This window comes from Ischnura elegans, chromosome 10 (assembly GCF_921293095.1).
Source record: "Ischnura elegans chromosome 10, ioIscEleg1.1, whole genome shotgun sequence".
NCBI classification, from domain to species: domain Eukaryota; kingdom Metazoa; phylum Arthropoda; class Insecta; order Odonata; family Coenagrionidae; genus Ischnura; species Ischnura elegans.
Genome location: NC_060255.1, coordinates 38,034,755 through 38,054,537, shown reverse-complemented (window position 1 = coordinate 38,054,537; position 19,783 = coordinate 38,034,755). Strand labels below are relative to the sequence as shown.

At 38.6% G+C, this 19,783-nt stretch overlaps 1 protein-coding gene across 1 annotated transcript in view; it reads left to right on the top strand.

The window, feature by feature from the left end:
- The first annotated feature begins 1,681 nt into the window (after positions 1 to 1,681).
- Positions 1,682 to 19,783, top strand: part of LOC124166721 — a 33,851-nt gene continuing 15,749 nt past the window's right edge. Inside the window, exon 1 of the mRNA XM_046544379.1 lies at positions 1,682 to 1,802. The gene's annotated coding sequence lies outside the window, so the exon portion shown is untranslated. The remainder of the gene's footprint in view (positions 1,803 to 19,783) is intronic.

The window sequence follows — 19,783 nt, the reverse complement described above, 5'->3', positions numbered from 1 at the left end:
TTATGCAAAGTACACGTCGGACGTAACCGAAAGTAGCACTACGGGGTTATATAGCATAAGATTCACCTATCCACTAACTTCGGTCAAAATACATGCAGCCTTATGGAAACGCGTAGCGGACAGACGAACTGACATCCTCTTTTATATATGTATGTAAATCCGTTCATTACAAAAAAGAACGATCGCCCCGTGAAATTCTGAATGAAAAATTAAACTGTTTTTCCACAGAATATTTTTCTTAGTACACTAATACTAATAAAAATATTGTGGAAAATCAAAGTTTAAATTTTCATTCAAAATGAGTAAATGAGTCAAGTTTCGTCCAAAAGTACTCATTCAAAATGAGTTATGTATCGCCAGAAACCATCAACCCCCGAAATTCCGTGTAAGCGAATTTTACTTTAATACTATTTTGTTTCTTAGGTGGGTCAATCTCCAAGAAACGTACATTTTCTACAGGCAAAATTAAAAAAAATTAATTGTGGTTTATCGAGAACCAAAATCGTGTAATTACAGTTTGTCAATCATAAATTCTAATGACGTAAGTGACAGAGATCGTTAGTGATTTCACTACCATGATGTCCACGGACATGGCGTCCACGGACATGACGATTTCCTCTAAATTAAGTTATAGTTGGAACTTACAATAAGCTAGGGCACTGTCCTTACTACATTGAACTTGAATTTTATAGCTGCAAAAGATATCTCAGTAGTAATTAATAAAAGACTTTACTTTTACTATTTTTTACCTGTCCCCGGACATGACTAATGATCTTGGCTCTTTCAAAACACTGAACCAAAATTTTTCTTCCAGCTTGAAAGATGATTTGCAATTTTCCACAAAAATAAATTTAATCCGACCCGAGTTTCGATGTTACTACATCATTTTCAAGGTACAATTGGTGGTAAGTGCAGTTAATTTATGCTTCACGGGTTGGGACTGAAGGGAATAAGTTTTGAACATCAAAAGAAACTAATTAAGCATTTAAAGGTATAATCATGTTCTGAAGTTTTTTGTCAGAGTAATCGAGTCTTTTGTGGCATATTTTGCGGAAAAATTAGTTAAATCACGGAAAATAGTATTCAACCTGAAAGCAAGTTTGTGTGATGGAGAACTGACACTGGACTCTAGGTCTAATAGGGGCGTCTTTTTTATGCAATTTAGGCAAACCATACAATCTTGGTGACAGGGGATTTATGGGGGTAAGAAAGTATTTTTCCCTCTCTGTCAACAGGGTTGAGGAGGTGAACAAAGCTTTTTTCACTTGTTTATGAAATTTTTGGGTAGGGTCTTGGGTAAGTAACTCAAAGTTGTTTGCGGATATGAAATCATTGCACTTTTCAAAGCTTGCTTTGGGATAACGACCCAGGTAATAAGGATTAAAAAAAATAAAATCGTGTCAAACATAATCAATCCTGTTGCTCACATTGAACCCAACATCTGTTGCCAGCGGAGTGCGTAAAATCGTCGATTGACCGGACCTTCGTTCCATCCGGCCGAGCCGCGCCGAAACAGTTCCCCCCGCGAGTCACCGGAAGCACGCTGGAGCGGCGATCGTGGTTTGTCACGGGAGGAGGAGTTGGGAGGGAGACAGAATGGAGGGCGCGGCGACTTACCCCCCTCGCTCGCCGAGGGGTCGACTTCGCTTCGCTCGGTCCCCAGTCAGTGTGGTGCCTGAAGTCGGGCGCGCAAGACCAGTCTCCCGAGAGATAACAGGAAGCTCTTTTGCCGTCTCAGGAACCAGCGATCTGTCTTGACGCGAGCGTCGGCCGTGACTCCAATCCTTGAGGACCTCTTCTGGGTGAGAATAAGCCGAGTTGCAGTCCCTTCGGTGTTGAGAGGAAGCTCAACCTCCACCGTAGTGTCTTTCTTTCTCATTTGGGAATTCGACTAGAAGGTAGGCGTTTTCAAATTTTGTGGGGGGTGCCGGGTCGAGCAAATTGGATGTGCGGTTCCAATTCCAGGTGCTCCGTTGCGGGGCCTATGGTGAATAATTCCCAACTCAATAGCAACCGTAATCGTTGTCAACATGACTTATGTTTTGTTTGCCAATATCACTCTCCCTCAAAACTAACGTATAAAAAACCAAAACTACTATAGTATTACATAAATAATTTTTTATTCGGTGGTTTTGACAGCCTATCATATAATTAGTAAGCCGTTGAAACATATTCCAAATTAATTAAGCTTTCTTCCTCTTTCTGTTTAACAATATTTATAGCTTTTATATGATATAATCCTGATGAGAAAGGGTTGAAAGACCGTCCGCTAGATGATCATAAAGAAATCAGTGTAGTTTTTATAATTTCCGGTGTCGGTGACGGCGGTTTAAAGTCCTCGCCTACCAAACAAGAGGTCGCTGGTTCCTGCTCCGCCTGAGTAGGTTGCCCCAATCCAGAGCATGGTTTTTCGTGCACGTGTAAATGTTATATCGTAGAAAACCACCTTGGAATAGGCCAATGTGATTTGTTTTAGGTGTAATGGGAATAAATAAAAGATAAAGATAATTAAAAATTGAGAATGAGTTTGTTCCGGGTGCAAACGAATTTTGGGGGATGGTGTTACAAATGAAGTTATAAAAACATAATGGAATATTTAGCGAAACTTGCTGTACTATCTAAAAGGGAAGAAAAAATTATTGTTTGTGATAATCGTTCATACCTTTCAAGTAACGCCTAAAGCCCAAAAATGGGACATCTTACCTGCTGAATACGCCGAGACTTGATACTAATGAAGTCTAAAAAATAAGTTCCTGGCTAAGACCTTGCCTGGTATATTGTTGCGATGACAAATTGGTTTGAACCTCTCATACTATTTATCTTCACACTTTGTTTGCACAGCGAGTGATTAGAATGTTGTCAATTTTATCACCGCTGATTCAGTACGTCCATGCATCTATTACCCTCTCCGTTTCTTACGTATGCATTTCAAGAGTGCATCCTAAGCAACAAGCTCACATTCGGCAACTTTGAACTGTAATTGCTAGCAGGACTGAAGAATAATGCAGATAAAATGGATCTACTGACAATGAGTAAGGAATGAGGAAGTGCTAAGAAGGGTGGGAGAAAAGAACTCTAAAAACCGTAAGCAGAAGACGGGACAACTTATTTGGCCACATTATAAGACATGATGGCCTGATGAAAAAAATCTTAGGACAGGTGGAAGGGAAGAAGGGCAAGAGAGCCCCGAATGAGTTATATAGAATAGCTTGTAAAGGATGTAAAAGAGAAGAAATACGTCGCCATGAAAAGACTAGCGGGTTAGAGAGATATAGAGCTGCGTCAAACTAATCGTAGGATTGTTCACTGATGATGAAGGCTTTTTTTTTTTCAACTTACCGGGAAAATCCTTCTATTCCCGGATTGCGTATACCGAGACTTGTTACTGAAGCAAACGGAAGATACAAATTGCTGTACTCTAAAAAAACTTCACTTATGCTGTTCAGTTGTGTTAAAAATACTAGGTGATTTGAAAGAAGACAAGTAGTAAAACTTTTAAATTTTGAACCATTCTCCTACATTTACGTAGTTTAGTGAACAATAATCGTTAAAGAATATTTAAGAAAATCGTTAATGAAAATAATTAAGAAACGTTAAAGACCAAATTCTTTTTCATCCTCTCCTGTGTCCTCATAATGGGTAGCATTTTTATTTTATCACCTTTCTGGTGGTTATTTTGATGGAGGCAAGTTCTTGTAGACAATAATATAATCGAATTGACACTCTTTATATCACGAATTGATATTTTGTAAGTTTTAAATATCCCCTAATTGCTTTTACGCCGTTCACTATTTCAAGTAAAAAGAGCGTCCGTAGCAGAAAAATCTCGTGGTAGTATATATCGTATGTTTCATCAATTAATTCCGGAAAGGAGAGGGGATGCTAGAATCCTAAAAGGAGTGAAGTAAGTCAAGGAAGCGGGGAAGGGTGAGGAAAATAACAGGGTTCATGGTTTGTTGAAGGAAAGGTACCATGTCCTAGTGTGAGTTGAAATGGGAGATTCTATATGTTAGAGGGGTTGGGCTAGGATAATTTTCAAAGTGTCATTTAAACCGGTTGAAAACTTATAATAAGAATAGTATAACTCACTTTGCGTTCACTTTTTTCGAGCTTCAAGTCTTAAGAATTAAAAAGGAACAAATGGAAATCCAACTTAGAATGAGCAAGTCTTAAAGAGTGGTTAGTCCGAAATCAACTTCGGCTGGCCTTCAAATGAAAAGGGTATTAGATAGGATATGAAGTAATACTTTGCACTTTTCAACATATAACTATTTCACCCGAGTCAACATGTTTCTCTGCACTGCAGCATTATTAAGACTAACAATGAAGTTAACCATGCCAGACTAAATAGTCTCGTTCAAATTTGCACTACATCTAAAAAATACCCTGCGAGCTACCTCTAGGGTGTTTGGGAGGGGGTGATCAATCACCAGCATGCAGCATGCAATTGGACTCCCACATGTACACCACACGGTCCAAAAAACGTCACACATACTAACAAATTATACTGCCATATGCTGTTGGAAATAATAATAAAATTCAGAAACATGCATTAAGTTTTACTTAAGTTAGTAGGCTACACTACAGGTCATCTAATCTATTTATGAGTTCTAGCGTTGTCGTTAGAATCTCTTATTGATCCCGGAAAAAAAGACATTCTGAATCTGTCTGTTCTACAGTCTATGTCTCTTATTATTTACATATCTTTCGCACATATATCTCTTATTTTATTTATATGATCTGATCTTCCGTAGTATGTTGGCGTCCGTAAGATATGGCTAACTTCGTTATGAAAGACACTGCTCTTGACTCTATCTAAAAGATTTAGTCTATTTTTCAATCTACGGTCTGAGAGAAATTCCCTACCGAGTTTATCAAAGAGGTCAGTTACACCAACAAGACTATCGTAACGACCTTTCACGTACCCGGCAGCTCTTTGCACGCGTTCTAACTTTGTTATTAAGCCTTTTTCATGAGGGTCCCAAACACAGGCAGCGTATTCTAAATTGGGTCTAACGAGGGAGAAGTAGCTAATTTCTTTCACTTTTTCGTCGCATTTTCCTAATATTCTTTTAACGAAACCTATTTTACAATTAGCTTGACCTATTATTTCCCGAATATGTTTATTCTACGATAGATCATAATTGAGTCTAACTCCTAGATATTTCATGCATTTAACGGTCTTTAATTGGGTGCCCCGAATGATATAGCTATGTTGTGGGGAGTCATTCTTTTTCCAGAAATTCATTACTACACATTTTTTCAAATTTTATTCTAACTGCAGCATTATTAAGACTAGCAAAAAGTTAACCATTATAGAATAAATGGTCTCTTTCAAATTTGTACTCTCACAAAAAATGAGAAGTGAGGGTGGAAGGAGAAAATTATCCTATTTCTTGGTTTTTAAGGATGGGGAAGAGAGTGGACGGTAAGAGTGTGGGGATGGTTGGAAATTTTGAACTGAACGTTGGTCTGAGGTGAGGTAGAGGATGGTGACTGTCTTTAGGTGCTCGGAAGGTTTTTCCCCGATTAGCTGAGGGAGGTCAAGGTGCGGAGAATGGAGGAAATAAACCATGGTTACAAGTGATATTTTCTTTCCTACCAACGGCCGAAACGATGCTCAATTGTTCCCAAATGTCCATTTTTGTGCCCTATTTTACCCAGTGCAGTACTTCTGGGATGAAATCAGCCTGGTGTCCATCCTCTAGGAGGTGAGCCGTGAACTGGGATTTCCCTTCCTTCTTTTCAAAATATTTCTAATGTACTTCTACTCGGACTGAAATTGGTCTTGTTAATTTAAAAAAAGAGAGTAATTCGTTAAATATGTTTTTTATCACACTAGTATATGTATTTGGGGGTTGCAATAGCTTAGAGATGTCGGCACTCAAACTTATTCTTCTTGTACTTGTCGTAGTTTATTGGATAGAATTCTGAGGTTCGGACTGAAAACTACTGGGTTAATGGCTGGGCGGCGCTCGCATTAAAATCCTCACGCTGTGTTCTTATTGTCGAAATTAATTGATGAAATGCCCCCATTTATGCGTGAAATTTACAAGGCAATGACTAAGTTTGGGATGAATTCCAACAGTATCTATAAAACTAGCCTTAAGCTTTTAACAATGATCTTTAACACTTAAAGGTCCATAAGGATTACAGCCGTTAGATGGCATAAAAATACGTTTTTAGGCTAATATTAATGCATAGCTTCCTAAAATATTCATATGAAGGTGATATCTCTAATAGTTTCTGAAATACAGTCTGGGACGTAAAATAATACCAATTCTCGCTCCCTAAGAGTCCAATTATAGAGACACATATCCCGTAACAAAAAAAAAACTAATTTTGTGAAAATTGAAGCACAAATACGGAGTTAATCGCACTATCTCCATAGGGTAAGTACACATTAAGGATAGACCGAAAGTCCTGTTATAATCGACCTTCTCATTAATTTGTTACAAAATATCAAATTTCCACTTCGTAAACAGCATTTCAATTGAAAGTTCTTAACTATGTGGAAACGACAATATCTAGAAGATATCATAACAAGAATTTAAAACTAGAAGCCGATATTCTATTCTTTAAGAGAACCAATCATTACAATCATACACCTTCTCATTTAATTTTGAGATCATTTCAAAAATTTGGGACATATATGTCCATTGGACCTTTAAGCGTTTAGTGACTTTTTGTTCTAATTAGCAGTGACGTATTTATTTGATTTCCGCTCATTTGGATTTTTGTCACTTATGCGATGAGATGCGATCGATTGCAGAACTTGTTTGAAACTGGTTGGTAATGCACCGTCAAAAGGGGGGCATCAGATCTCCGAGTGCATCTCGTCTGTGACCAAGTTCTTTCGCAAATCTAGAACGGTAGCTGCTGAGGAATCGTTCTCCATTGACTTGCCGCTTTGTGATTCTTGATCCACTACGTAATGAAATTGAAAGAAACATTATAAGTCCAAATAAATGTAATACTGTACGGCCATACGGTCATCATTAAACTACTTAACTATTTATTAACCAATGACAGTGCTATTTTCAAGGTTCCTAATACTTCTGTGAAGATGCTGTGTTTTGAATGGCCTGGTGACCCTTGCATTATCATTTATCTCTCGTGGCAAGCATTAACATCCGACATTGTTACATCATATGTACTGCATCTTCAAGTTAAGTAAGCCTATCTTCTGTAGCTTTGGATGTATGTTTCAAGGGAATGTTATGAAGATTCATATGACCGTCGTGATTACATTGATCCTACCGACGTCGACGAGTAACATGTCGGTGAAACAATCTCCTCCGAATAGCTCAAAACGCAGTAAAATTGGATTTAAATAGTGATTTTTACTGTTTCTTACGCGGTTTTCGAAACGAACGAAACAGCGGCTTTCCTGATTTTGAGATGATCAACTCAGAGGTTGATGTGCTCTCAGTGGAGAAGGGATGGAACTTCGATAATAATTCTTCATTAAAACGTTCGCGGGTGTTCGTCGCTGATATGGAATCTTACGAGGGGATTTCAATAAGTAATGCAACACTTTTTTTCTGAAACAGGTTTTGTTTTATTCAGAATTTATTTATTTTTATTTATTTTCAACTTCCCAGAAAAGAGCACACAGAAGACTTTTATAACGGAGGAATTAACAAACCACGACATAAACATCCATGCCCTAGATAGGGACCAACTACCCAGGTGGGATTCGAACCCGCGACCTACGGTTTAGCAGGCGAGGACTTGACTCCACCGCCACCGAGGCCGGAAAATTGAAATATACCATATTATTCCCCAACCTTTTAGCCACACAACACTATTTTCCAATGAAGTTGATGATTGGTGAATTAACTTTATGGGAGTTATACATGATAAAATAAAATAAAATCATTTTGTACTTTCCATACAATTTATTTTCCAAAGAATTTATTTCGCGCAATTTTATTAATTGTCTGGAAAGTGCAAAGTGATTTTATTTTATCAACTTTTTTTCAACGTAATCTCCATTAAATATTACGGCTTGAAGCCATCGTGAAGAAAGAGCCTGCGTACCTGCACGGTACCATTCCACTGGTCAATGTCGGAGCCAACGTCGCTTGGCATCATTAACTTCTGCATCATCCCCGTAGCAGCGATGATGAACAACACGCATTGCCCAACGACTTACCGTGTTTTTTTTCTCTGCCAGATAACTGTAGACATACGGCAAGCGCCTTTGAATATGTGAGACACCCACTTTTTCCGCCAAAAGAAACTCAATCACTGCCCGTTGCTTGGAACGCGCCTTGGTTACAGACGCCATTTAAACAGCTCCATATATTGCGGTCGCATGTCAGTAGCCAAAACAACTACAATAGTCGAAGCGGGAATGTTTGAAAATGTTCCCCAAGAAGTACCAAGTTTTTTCAACCAAAATTGGCCGTGAAAAAAGTGTGGTACATTACTTATTGAGCTTACCTCGTAAGTGATGGCATGAATGTTAAGTATCATTTCTCGGATGGGGAGAGAGTTTTTATATTCCCCATATCATCGGTGAAAGTAATGTTACTGAAATAATGCTTATTGCAGTAAGTAAAATAGATTTTCCTATTTAAGTTTGAATTTTTTTTGCTATCTCCGAAAATACAGCCTTTAAGAAATCGTAAGAAATACATCTTTCAAAGTTGAAATTTCGACGATTATTCGGAGTACATTGTAAAAATAAGCTACCAATCTCTTTGTGGATCGCATAAAATTAACGAGACATATCCCAAGCACAATCAACTCACGTTTCCGATCCCTTCCATTGGTTTTTGTCGTGAAAGCGATGCAATGTCCCTTTTGGTTGTGATGTAAAAAAATGTTGTGATTATTTCAAAATTTTTTTCGATAATGTCAACGGCAATGCATTCATAGTATCCCTCATGCGGCTCGTAGTTTAAGGTTTTCTCCCACCCTTGCTTTTCAAGGTTTATGAAAAATAATTTATGACTTAATTGCCACCTACCTGTCTCAAGAAAATATCCCAGGCGTTAACAAGCCACTGTCAGCGCTTGAATGGTAGGCCAATCGGATTGCTTTCTTTTTGCCTTCGTTTGAACTTGAATTCTTAATTACCGTGTGAGGTAGTTACAATGAGTGGGTCGAGGCCTTCGTTACGTAATTACGTAATAGCATATCGTAGGAGTATGAATGAGAGAGAAGGCGAGAAATTCAGCGGAGATAAGTGAACGATAGTCGATTAGTTCCGGATTATTTAGGACTCAGGCGTTGAAATCTTTTATTCGAGAAGTTTTCTAGCGTTGAAATCCCTCGTTACGCGTCTCCTGATTGTCTAATCATTTCACAAGGCAGCGGTTGTGATACAGTCGAATATTAAAAAAACGGTTTGAGGTCAGATGTTGTGGAACATGATAATGTAAAATGAAAGATGCAAAGGATGTTGTATATATCAACTTTAAAGTTGTTTCGCGGGATTGGGTTGGTGTGGTGGCTAAAGTGTTGGCTTCCCACCTTGTGGTCTCGGGTTCAATCCTGGCGGTGGCAGAGAATTCTCAGAGACTGCCCGATCCCTGCTTGAATGTAGTGTGGAGGACATTTCAAGCGCAACACTCCGTCCGTCGGATAGAACGTTAAACAGTGGTCCCCATGGCGCCTCTCGTCAAGAGCAGGCTAATGCCGACGCCGAGTTTCTCTCCACCCTTCCTTCCCTACCCTTCCTTCCCTACGACGCTTATTACCCCAGCTATCAATCGCCTCCTCCAAATACTAAGTTGACTCGTACCACGCATTCATTCATCATCTTCTGGTGCTCTTCATGGTTCGGGATTATGGGAGTTTTTATTACTGATTTAAGCATTAATAGGGGAATTTAAGGCAAAGGGGATAGCATCGTGGAATGGGTTTGATAATAATCAATGTAATTCTTTATTCTTTTTCTTTCCTTCTTTTGATGATTTCCCACTGATGGAGGGCATCCGATGGTCGTCCCATTCGTTCAAACTGAAGGATCTTCAGGTCGGATCGTAATTTACAAAGGCAGCGGTTGTAGTTAAGTCTTGGATATTAAAACTACGGTGTGAGGCGTGGAGTGGTGCATGATGATGTAAAATGATATATGCAAAGGGTGTTGTATGTATCCACTTTGATGTTGACTGGCACAACAAGTTTCGACGCATTCATGCGTCATATTCGGGTACTCGATATGGTTCCGAAATGTAGGAGTTTTTATACATGGTGTAAGCATAAACAGGGATTTAAAGCAAGAGGGATGGTATGGTGGAATCGGTTTAGTATTCAATGTCATCCATTGATCTTATTCCCTCTTCCTTTTGGTTATTTCTCTCTGTTCGAGGGCATAAAACCGTCGTCCCTTTCGTTGGAAGTGAAGAAGGATCTTTGGGTCGAAACAGCACTGGTGTTTTTTCTTGTGGAAGCCGTTTGGCTAAATGGGATGTTTTGTGGTTTTTGTGGAAGCATTTTTCGTGTTCTCGCGCTCTTTTCCTGAAATTCGTGCTCTTCTGCCCTACATACACTGAGTCACAACTCTCTCACGCAATTTCATAAACACCTGATCTCAATTGTGAGTCAACTCTAAGGGCCGTTTTGCTTAATAAGGTTCTTAAACCGTTCGGGGTGTTAAAATAAGTTCTGTAAGTAAAACGAAACTGGAAGCTTGTACGTGGTGGAAGGGCTCCATATTATCAATAACAGACACTGTTACTTCCACAAAATGTTTTTAAAAAATTATATTTTATGACTGGATTCGGCTGTACAGTGTACACCATTATCAAATACAGAAAATATCTTACTTGATGATAGTGTTACAGCCGAGACCGGTCATAAAATAGAACTTTATAAACATTTTATGAAAGTAACAAAGTGTCCGTTATTTATTATAAGTTAGGTAAGTGTATTGTCGGAAGCGCTTTCCTGCTTTGTGTGTGTATTTCCCCACTGATGAAAGTTTTATTCATTTATTCGGGTTATATTCACTCTCGAGTTTTGAAATAGACGTGTAGGTCGATTTATTTCTGAGTTTTTATCTTATCTCATGTACTAAGGTCGCTTCATAACCTTCAGCAAAAGCGATGTGGTGGGTGGCGATAAGTTCTTTTTTTTATAAAAGTCATTATTCATTGGAATCTTTAGTCGTCTCCGAGTCTTAACAGTTAAAAGCAGCCATTTTGTGGTCAATAGGATGTCTTAATTCGCGAGAGATGACTAAGATGACTGTGGTAGTTGGTTTTCTAAAGATATCGAAATTGTGTTTCTTATTATTAATATATATCGTCAAATCTAAAAAAAGTCAGATTACTGGCCTTGTCTTTTTTAATTGTAAAAACGAAGTTTTTGTGAATAGAGTTTATAAGCGTTAAAAGCATGCTAGCTAGGCTTCCTTTACGACAGCGTAAAATTCATCTGCATAGCGAAATCTATAACAAACTTTTATCACATTAAGTGCGCCATTAAGAGTAATAAGTTTCTTTTCGAAACTGTCTACTACAAGTATGGGTGATAAGGAGACCTCATTGAAACTATAGAAACGATTGAACCATTTTATGCATCAATTACTCAGGATCATGGACTTCGATAAGATTGACAAACTTATTGAAGTATCAGAAGAACTCGCTCATCGTCTGGATGTGTATCTTGTGTGGAATGGTACTCGTATAGTGCACTTGTTAATAAAACAAAAACGGTCATGGAAACGTTCGTTGAGTGAATCATTCATTCAATTCATGATTTGTATTTGTAAGCGAAATGCTACAATCGCTACAAAACCTTTTAACCTTCATATTCATATTGGCGCTTCCTTTACGAATATTGAAGTGATTGGTGGGCCTAGAAAACCTGCGCTGTAGCCCGAGGTAAACATCGGCAAATGTTCTGTGCACTTAAGGGTAAAGAATTTTCGTTTATATTCGAGAAAATTAGATGACGTCCTTGCACATTAACATTTTCGCCCGTGCGGGAATAAATCACACGGGTTTAAATCGTGGCCAATGCTTTTCGTATTGTACGATTATGACCGTACAAAAAGATTATTATCAATAGTACTGGAGACAGCTCCCGCACGACTGAAACCGTCTAGTGTGAAAGTGTGCATTCGGTTACGTGGATCACTAAGCAGAAAGACAATACCGTAGCCGTGTGGCCCCAGTGGGACTGGACGGTGACGATGCGGCTAAAAATCGTGTCCGTGTTTTAACCCTACGATGTGAAAGGTCTCTAAGGGTTTCGGTACAAGTTTAACACTTTGAGGCCCGTGGTATGTTTAAGTGCAGGTGTGTGTAATCCCTGATTTTTGATGTTTTAAAAAAATAACATCCAGTAAAATTACATGTAAGTATATTTAGGAGCTGCTAAGTGGCAGCGCTTTCCATGTAAAAAGACCAAATAGCTAAAGAAACGGGCTGCATAGTCGGGTCCGAGAGAAATGTGCGAAATATTTTTCAACGGAATCAAATACGACAGCCCGATCTCTAATCGAGCTCGAGTCCCTGGCAAGATAAATACATCCTGAGGTAAACTCGCTAGGTGTTGTGGAAGGTTACTCCGGATTTCCACCGGGTCGGAAATTTGTCGACCAATCACATAACTCCTGCCCCGGTTGATACCGCCGTCATCCGTATATGAGGAGGACGGTTTTCAAGATTCGACTTGCTTCATGCACTGATGACGATGGACAACTCGTTCATCGAAACGTCGGCCGCGATGGAGTTGGAGAACCTGACCCGGTGGAAATCCCGAGTAATCTTCCACAATTCTATACGCCGGGAAAGCCTGCGATCATTCTTTCGTCAGTGATAAGACTCCACCGACCAGCCAACCTTGGTGGAGTCATTCGCAAGTGCGGTTAAGGTACGAAAAAACACGGTCAAGGCCATTGATTTTTCCTCTGCGGAATTTTCGCACCCTGTAATATCCCGGTGATATGTCTTGGACTTCTGTCCTCATTGATATGAAACGGGGTTTGAAGTTTTTCTTGCACAACAACTTGTATGCGGAGAAGAATTGAGTGGTGAGAAACGTTCTTGAGGGACCGAATTCGTGGCGATATCGCAGGGAGCTGTTGGACCGGACGTGTCATTATTAGGCGACGGGAGCAATTCGGTGCCTCGCACACTTCCGTTGGAAACGTAAAAATGAATAAAAATGGGTTGTGTTTTTGTTTTAGTCCGAACAATGGGCTCTCCTCTCAAGGCGTCGAGAGAATAATGCCAATTCTTTGATCTTGGCGGGCCCATCGCGTTGCCGCATCTCACAATGGTTGCCATCGGAGGGCGGGGACCCGTTGGGAGTGGCTGCGGATCGCCAGGGGGAGCCCGGAAGTTGCTCTTGCCCGTGAGCCCATATCGTGGGATCGAAATGAGTGAGCGTGCGCGGGAACCCGTGTGAAGTTGGGATCGTGGCCTTCGGGGTTGACCTTATAAATCTTACTAGATCCCCATCTCGGGAACCACTGTTTATATTAATTCAATTGAAATTGAAAATTTTAACTGTTTTTAGTATGCATGTGATCTCTTCTAGAATGCAGCTAAATTCCATTCTCATGTATGAAAAGAATCTAGCTTTGTCATGCTTCAATAGAGGAAGGAGATACTCGCCTAAATTCTTTTGAAGTTCGATATTAATAGCATGCTTCCCTACTTTCTTGCTTAAACTCGACATTTTATGATAAAAGAACTTCATCATCTCATTACGAAGATATCTCGACAACTGAGGACTAGAACTTGTTTCCAGCTTTTTACGTGAAAGGCCATAGTAATTGCTCGCGCTTGTAGACGCTAGAAACACGCTGCTGGTTTTCAGGCGCTTGTAACCATATTTTTACCCCTGCGAGCCGCAGTTTGGAGAGGATGCATGAAGCAATGGCAAGAGCTGTGAAGAATTTGTCGCTGGCAATAAACTCAAAGAGACATAAAAGCGGAAACATCCGCTTGGGCCACTTCTGTCAGGAACAGCCATTGGGAAGAGGTCGCCCTCACTAGGCTTAGAATAGGCCATGCCGCGCTCACATATTCTCTTTACCGAAGAGAATAAAGTCCCCCGCTGTGATAGCCGATTACTGCGATGCACGTTCTACTGGAATGCATGAAGTACTGACTTGCATGTAGGAGACTAATTTACAACAAATATATACGAACCTCTCTGGGTCACAATATAGATCCAATCAATAATGTAATCCTCTATCATAAATACGGGCATAATCAAACTTGTAATGTCAAGCCTCACGAGACGTCTTTTATGCTGAGTGCAAATGACGTAGTTGTAGACGCACCCCTTAAAGGTATTTCTACTAGTATGTATGAGTACAAACTTTTGATATACGTGAAAGAAAACCTTGATCTTTTCTCTAAAATATGTGCAACGCATAACAATAGCGCAAGAAATAAGCATTTGTCATCCCTAAACCAATGCGGATTAACCAAAACCCAATCCTCCCTGCCTAATTTAGGTATTAGGCTATTTAACCATTTACCCATCTCAGCCAGAATGACTAGTTTATCTAAATTCAAGAGTGTGATTCACTCATGGGTAGCCTTTTATGCATTATATTCTGTTGGTGAATTTTATACCCATAGCACTGGTGATATTGTATTCTCATATGCAAACAATAAACTGTGATTGTTTGTGTATTTTCTTTTATATTTATGCACAGTTGAATTTTTTCTGAAGAGGTCTGTGTATCTTCAAAATACCCTTGACAAGTAAAGCATTATTATTATTATAGGCCGAGAATTAGAAAAATTAGCCGTAAATATAAGCAAATGATTTTTCCTCTGGATTTTTCCCACCCTATACTGGCCTGGTGATGTGTCTCGGACTTCTACCCTTATCAATATGAAACTAGGTTTGACGTGTTTTATATGAAATTGTGGCACTCCAGTTGCGAAAAAATTTAATTTCAGCCACCCTTCTATTAACAAGTGACATTTTGACAACGGCTGTAAAGTCTGTCAAGAGCATTGTGCTCCAAGAAAACTTGTTTCTCGCTCAAAAAAATGAAAAACAAAAACCACCTCCGGGCGTCGCTCAAATATAAGAACTAAACAAAAGACTTAAAAGAAGTTTAACGAATGGCAAAATAAAAACGGAAAATATTGGCTCATTCCAACATTTAATGCGTCTAAGAGAACTAGGTAATGGAAAAAATAGCTTCTCAGCTTCGGGGCGTCCATAACACAATTTTCCTGGTCTGATTACCATTCATCATTATTCTGAAGAACAATAATAGCTAACTGCCGCACATAAGCTATTTATATTTGAGATGAGCTCTTTTTAAGCCGCATCGATTTTTTAGGGCTAATAAAACACAGTTGAAAAGCGCGTGAAAAAATTAATGCGGCACTGCACGTTTCAAATTCACGCTAGCTAATAAAAATGAAATAAATAAATTTAGTACTCTAAATGTATTAAATGTACAACTTAAGTAACAAAAAAATGAAGAAGTTTTAAGTAGCTTCAGTGGTTAAAACGCCATAACAAAAAAATTGTTGGTGTAAAAATTGGTGCATCATGATTTTAACTTATTTTTAATAAGCATTAATATTCATTAATATTAAAATTTATAAAAGTATGTTGCAATTATGTACACAACACATGCATATTATGGAACAGAAAAACATAATTTTTTACGTACTTAGAGACGCCTAGAATTGGGCTTATTGTTAATACGATTCTGGGGAGAACTTACGATTTTGCTCTAAATGTCAATGTTCTCATATTTTCTAATAATTACGCTCCGGAGGCACAGAGTAACGGTGCAAACTGCTGTGTTCATTCAAATCTCATCTGTTCTTGTAGCATCCTGAAAATTCCTTTAAGTCATCGAGGCTATCGACTCTGGTCCAATGAGATCAGTCTTCTTTGGTAACGTAACAATAGTTGAAAACCAACGAAATTATCTTGAAAATTTCAGGGAATATGGTGTAGACTACTGTTTACATTTTTTTCATTACTAATTTGAAAATTTACCCAAGTATTTTTTCCGTTTTTCCTCATTTCAGGTCATTCCTATGCACCCACAAATTTTCAAGGTGATAGCAAAGTTTCAAATGGATAATTCGTTACGTACTAAGACAAAAAAAAACAAACCGTCGAGCAGGTGAAATGTCATCTTGAACCGCTCGGCATGAAAGTAAGAGACTCAAGGTCGAACTCACGTCGAGGCGAATAGTTTACTCGGATATTTATGTGAATTGAGTTTGGTTTATGAAATTACTCCGCAGCGATGTTCAATAAGTTTTGTGAATTCGTCTCCAATAGGTATCCAGTGTGATTTTATTTTCTAATTCAGTTAAAATTAGATTGAATCGGTTTTCCCGTTACGATGGAAGACTGGATGATTTAAAAAAAGGCACCAGTCCTCTGAGGAGATGTTCACGATGAATAGGGAACAGCTGGGGATCACAGGAAATCTTTAGAAATACTCGGAAATAATGTTAAGGCACTGGCTTTCTCACAAAAATATTCTGTAAAAAAATGTGTTGATAGTATACAAAGTCTAAGTTTCTTAAATACTTGTCACTTTTAGTTCATGCGTGATGTTACGTGCATAATCTCTTGATGGATGTTGAGCATGTGACCTCAGCTGTCAACGCACCCTTGTCCAAAAATACTTCTCATATCACTTTTTGGGGCAACTCTAACTGTAGATTTCTTTTCTTTGATTAGATATTACATTGTGTCACATACCTATTCCCTAGGAAAATTGAAGTGATAGCCTTGGTAGATTCGAGAATGTCAGGCAAAGTGTAAAGTGGTAAAACTTAGCTCTATGAACTTCGGCTATTTTGGAATTCACCGATTATATGTTAATGTAAAATTATGAGCTTACTTTCTATTCGGATATCCGTTATGTAGCTACAAGGAATTCCTCGGCTTTTCGCTCTCTACTCCTGTCTACACTTTTAACTACATACATGATGATTGACGACTCAATGTTTTCAAAAGCACTCGGAATTTGAATATAATTCGGTGAATCTGGTGATCTCCTACCAATGAGGTTAACGACATTTTTTTAATTCGGCATAACAATTCAATTAACGCAGCAGTGAAGCTTTCAAGACTACCGGTTCTCAGGAGCTGCAAGGCGCTCAACAGCCAAATCACTAGGAAAAAAGCGAGAGTGGAGCCTGTTTTAATGAAGTACTTCCTCTCTTGTGTGCTTGTAACTGCTGCTCGTAAATGAGGCTTTTTGTCCCTGCCTCTGAGAAACGGTTGTGCTTTAGTGGTTCTCAGACTTGATTCGAGTCACTCTTAAGCGGCTGGTGCACGGCTTATCTTTCCTGCGGGTGGGGATGGGTTCTTTAGTCGTGCCTCTTTCAATTTTCCGTTTGAATCTTAAATACTGCAAAACAAATAAACCTCCGGGAACCTATATCACAGTGCTCTACTCTCAATGGAGGTGTTTTTAGAAAAAAAAGCGATTGAAGACAACAAACTTCTACAACTTCATCTACAATGTCGTCTACAAACTTCTTCTGCAATTTCTTTTACAACTTCCACTATTTAAATAGAATGCCTATTTTATTTTGGTTTATAATGCCCAACTTACATTTATTGAAGCTGCCAATGCCATCCAGGGGAGCACTCATCTGAAGAACCTGATTCTCATATTCTTACAAGTTTTAATCTACGAAACATAGAATCAAATTCTTGTATACCGGGACTATCCACAGTTATATCTTTATGGAGTCTCACGCAGCAAACAAACGTGCGAAATTCCACAGAGGAAAAATCTTTCGCCTTCACCGGAATTCGAACCCGTATCCCTCGATTTCCGGCCGAGTTCTTTAGCCAGTTAGGCTACCGAGGCGTCAATTCCCTTTGTGAAAATTTGTGGGATATACCGAAAAAAACTGCCTCTAGTCCCAGCAGAAGAGCTGAGAAATGTCATGAGAAAAATGATTTGATAACATTGGAAGAATCTATAGCTAACGATCGAAGGCAACAAATAAAAGCAGTAACATCTGAATGACTAACTCCGTGAGGAATGTCCGCCGGGAGGAAATCGTACTAGTACGGTTTAGGATAGGTCACTGCATACTACCGCATTCGTACCTAGTCACGGGATGGAATATTCAGCCTCTATGTGTTGATTGCGATTATCCACTAACAGTGCGACATCTCTTGCGGGGACTTGAAAGACATGAGGTCGCACAGGTGAGTAATAACTTCTGGGGAAACTTAGATGAAGTGCTAGGAGACAGTCTCGAACATGTCACTCGCCACATCAGATTTTTACGCTCAACCAACCTCTTTAATAAAATATAAATTCTACTCTTTTTAGTTTTTTTACATGCTTTAGACCAGATTTGTTTTTAAATACTAATATAATACATCTTAGTATATAGAATATAATAGATGCATTATATTAGTATTATTTTTTCTTTACCAATCAGTAAGTGGATCAAAATGGTCTTAGTCGCCGACGCAACCATTGACCAAAAATCTTCTGTCTGTAAAATTAAGCAGGACACCCGAGTGTGGGGGGCTCTGTCGTCTAAAAAAGGTAATCAATTTAACACTTTGCGTGCCATGGACGTAATATTACGTCTTTCCATTTAATTGGCTTTGTATGCGTGAAGCCGTAATATTTCGCCCGTGGTACTTTTCCAGTTTACTGCTTAGTGGTTCTGTTTTTTCACAAATCAACTGCTCGATGGAAAAAGAGTTCACTTTTATGTCTTGAGGACGAAAAGTCCTCTGTAGCTACCGACATCCTCATCTTAGGCCACTTAGTGTGAAAATTCTTTGGGCCAATGTTTGGACCATTCGTTGAGGGTGCATTGACCCTTTTTGTCATCCAGGATTTTTAATGCTTTGCTTGGAACAATGCTTTTTTATGATTTCCATGCTTTAAATAGTTCAAATTGAGCGTATTAAAAAAATTATTATGCAAGTTATGGCGGTACATCATATGTTGCAACTTTTTTATTTTTCAAAAAACAGTAGGTTTTCATTGCTGAATTATATATTTAAAAATTAGCAGTAAATGTTATTCAACTCATTCTCAAAGAAGAGCAAAGTCCATTTTTATTGAAATGCACATCGATATAAATATATTTTTGATTCTAATGTTTAAAAAAAATTACGAATATAGTAAAAATGGCTGTATTTTTCAGTAGGGCTTTAAATTTAGCTGCCGGCACTCAAAGTATTAAATGCAACAAAAAGCACACGAAAGAGATCGGCTTTCTTATACTAAAATTCCAAGATATTGGGAGAAAAACTACGGGAATACCAAGCGCTCAAAGTTGGGTAACTTGATTTTACACTCAAAATACGGGTGCATTTTTAGAAAAAATTAAGTACAGGAAATAATATTGGGCGGAAAATTTTTGAAGTAAATGATCCATCGTAGAAATAATTTCTCTTTCGTATGCTTTTTGTTGCATTGAAATTGATTCACTCGTTTAGACGATATGGGCCCTCCAACTCGGGTGCCTTGCTTTTGTTACAGACAGTAGTACTATTAGTGCGTATCCAGGGCGAAGTAGTAAGAAAACTGGTGTAGGTCAGTTTTTTCTTAGATTTAAAGTTTTTGAGGTAGAAACTAATGTTGATAGTTCTAATCTATTATTAGTTAAATGTAATTATACTATACAACATTTTCATTCGGTGGAAATATTGAAAAATTTCTTTTAACTTATGTAAATCACCTCCACCACTTTGTGCCTCATATCATGCTGGAGTTCTACTCTATGTTCCCAGAAAATTTCAAGGTAACGAGATAGTTTTAGAGTTATTCGTCGCTAAAAACGGAAAATTATGACGGTGTGATGCGTTCACTCAAGCAATTGTT